We start from the raw sequence: 3740 nt of genomic DNA, 5'->3' as shown, positions 1-3740 counted from the left end.
GATTGTAAGCGTGACAAAGCTGTAGATTACACGACTCCTTTAAGCTTGCGTAGGGCTCAATAGAGGAGAGGTCTCTGAGTCTGAGGAGGATGGGAGAGGAGAGAGAGGAGAGGAGAGAGAGACGAACAGGGAGGAGAGCAGAGAGGACGGCAGCGAGACAGTTGACAACTTCAGGGGAAGAGAAATGGAGAGGAGAGGAGAGTCTAGATTGAGAGAGAGAGAGAGAGAGAGAGAGAGAGAGAGAGAGAGACGAGAGAGAGAGAGAGAGAGAGAGATGAGAGAGAGAGAGAGGAGAGAGGAGAGAGAGAGAGAAGAGAGAGAGGAGAGAGGAGGAGAGGAGAGAGAGAGAGAGAGAAGAGTGAGAGTAGTAGTTAGTTAGTTAGTAGTTAGTTAGTTAGTAGTTAGTAGTTAGTTAGTTAGTTAGTTAGTTAGTTAGTTTAGTTAGTTAGTTAGTAGTTAGTTAGTTAGTTGATGTGGATTTGTTTGTAAAACAATTACTAATCATTTGTTCCCTCCACACCTGTGATTCACCAGACTGGCTGATTCTCACTGTATATCATTTTTCATAATGCGTATCATTTTCAAATGGCTATGACTGTTTAGTCTCTACATCTTTGCTCTCTCCACGTTCCACCCACTTCCACCTCACAGGTGAGGTCTTAAAGGTGCAGACTGTGAAGTCAAGAGAGAGAAAAATTTGACTAGTGGTGTCTGTTGAGATAGAAAACAAGAAACTGTTAAGGAAAAAACTGTTCCGTTGTTAGTTAGCATTGCCCTCTAGTGTGTGTGTCAATGCAAAGTGCATAGGGAGTGTCAGCATGAACTAGCATGACCCAACCCACAGGCAAACAGATAAACAACAATGCTACTGATTGGATTTCCTTGTGAAATTTAATTTACTGACAACTTAAATCAGGATTAATTTATTTTGGTCAGTTTACTTTTGACCTCTGTGTGGTGTGACCAACAAACATGTGTCTTTGTAGTACAGGCCTATTCTACATACGTAGTGTACATACCCATGTTTCAATTAATAAATACACAAACTCTTGGGTTTTTAACAATCTAACACAAACTACTGTATTTTTACTCCGCCTACACCATCTGCTCTAGGAATAATGAGTGCTTAAACATTGTCAATGTGATCCCCTAGTTTTATTACTGAAAATGATTCCTGCATTGGCCAGGATTCACATTTTTTGTAGTACATTTTTATTTAAGCTTTATTTAACTAGGCAAGTCAGTTAGGAACAAATTCTTATTTACAATGACAGCCTACACCCGCCCAACCTGGACAACACTGGGACAATTGTGCATCGCTCTATGGGACTCCCAATCACAGCCGGTTGTGATACAGCCTGGATTCAAACCAGGGTGTCTGTAGTGATGCCTCAAGCACTGAGAATGCAGTGCCTTAGACCTCTGCACCACTCGGGAGCCAATATGGCCCTCTGGGTTTGAAAAACTCATACTTGCCATTGAAAGGTGCAGCAAGGTCATTGATGGCTACAATAACGCGTCTTGGCCGAAGGCTGTGCAACCAAGTACTAGCTCCGGGATGTCAATCATTTGGTCCATGCCTTTCTCTTAATTATCTAAACTAAAATTGTAAACTTAAGTTTACAAAAATAAAATAGGTTCTGCAAGTTGAAAATCCAATAAACAGTAGTATGGTGACCAAAAGTTTATTTTGTTTATATTTTTCACATTATTTTAGAAGAAATGGGGAATTATTAAAAAAAAGTGCAAAGGTGCCAATATAGTTGGCCAGAACTGTATTATATACAGGTGCACATGGGGCCTTTATTTATTAATGAATATGAATTCGGAAGGCAGAAATGATTAAATATTAAAGCATTAGACCTCTCACTAAAGGTGTCAGTCGTACAAAGTTATACTTAAATCCGAAGAGAAGAAGAAGAGAGAGAGAAGAGAGAGAGAGAATCGAAACACAAACAGTAACGCGGGTTAATGAGTTCCAGGAGCCGATCTGTTATCCAACGATTAGTTTAATAGCCTGGCTACTGGGGGAAAATCCCCCTCCAACAAGCAAGAGAGCCTACCCGCATAATGGTCAACTATTTCAGCACCGTTTCTCGCTTACATCTACTACTGTACAAGGACATTTTATGAATCTGAAAGTTTTTCATTTAGAGATCCGGTAAAATAATTGTGTATATGGAGGTGTAACTTTCTTCACCCAGTTCTCTCACCATTTTGTACAAATTGTGTGATGCAGCCTACCAGTTGTTGTAACTGTAATGTTCATTCTCTTGAGAGGAATTTTGCCTTCATATTCACACTAAATATTAAAACCTTCAAAGCGCAATTCATGAATTAAGATTGCTTTAGCCGACATGTTGGCGGGCATCTGATGAAGAATTGACTCAGTCTAAAAGCCCAGGACGATAGTAAAACTGGCAATAAGATACACTACAAGAATGGGAACACATATATAACCGTAGAGAAACGGGTTGCAGGTCAGAGGGCCATCAAGCGAAACATCTCCATCAAGCGAAACATGAGCCTATTTATATAATGAATATGAATTCGGAGGGCGAGAAATGATTAAATATTAAAGTATTAGACCTCTCACACTAAAGAGCGTCAGTCATACAAAAGTACATACTTAAATCCGAACTGGTTGGAGGATTATAAGAATGGTGGCAGATGCCATTTCAAGGTAATCATTTTTCCAGCGTCAAACATTCATAGATGACCAGCAGGGTCCAATATTATAAACAGTGGTTATAGAGGGTGGAACCGGTCAGCACCTTAGGAGTGAAATGCCAGTTGGCTTTTCATAGCCGAGCACTCAGAGTACAAGACAGCAAGTGTGTGTGTGTGTGCGCTGCGTGTGCGTGTGCTGGTGTTGCGTGTGCGTGTGCGTGAGAGAGAGAGAGAGAGAGAGAGAGAGAGAGAGAGAGAGAGAGAGGAGAGAGAGAGAGAGAGGAGAGAGGAAGAGAGAAGAGAGAGAGAGAGGAGAAAGAGGAGAGGAGAGAGAGAGGAGAGGAGAGAGAGAGAGAGAGAGAGAGAGAGAGAGAGAGAGTTAGTTAGTTAGTTTAGTTGTTAGTTAGATTAGTTTTAGTTAGTTAGTTTAGTTAGTTAGTTAGTTATAGTTAGTTAGTTAAGTTAGTTAGTTTAGTTAGTTAGTAAGTGTGATGCTGGACTTTTGTAAAAACAATTACTATCATTTGTCTCCCCTCCACACCTGTGATTCCCCAGACCTGGCTGAATGCTCACTGTATTATCATTTTCAAATGGCTTATCATTTTCAAATGGCTATGACGTGTTATCTCTACACTTTTGCTCTCTCCACGTCTTTCCACACTTTCCAACCTCACAGGTGAGGTTTTAAGGTGCAGACTGTGAAGTCAAGAGTGGTACTGTATTCAATATAAGGCATCCAGACTTCATGACAGTTGCCCAGTATACCCTTAATCCTGTAAAAATCTAGTGATACATAACTTGATATTCCTGCCATCCATTGTGACATTGTGGGAGGAAAACCAACCTTCCAATTAATGGCAATGCATTTCTTAACCACTATAAATACTACGTTACACAGTTTCCTTTGATAACAGTCTCCAGTATCAGAATTTCCATACAAACAAAAACAGGGAGAAGGGATAATCTTTGTAGACATGCTGAGATAAAAGAAGGTACTCTATGCCAGAATTCAGCCAGTCTTCTCAAGACCAAAACATATGCATATACAGTGAGCTACAAAAGTAATGGGA

This window comes from Salvelinus sp. IW2-2015, linkage group LG15, assembly GCF_002910315.2.
Source record: "Salvelinus sp. IW2-2015 linkage group LG15, ASM291031v2, whole genome shotgun sequence".
Classification (NCBI taxonomy): Eukaryota; Metazoa; Chordata; class Actinopteri; order Salmoniformes; family Salmonidae; genus Salvelinus; species Salvelinus sp. IW2-2015.
This window is presented reverse-complemented; position numbering follows the sequence as displayed.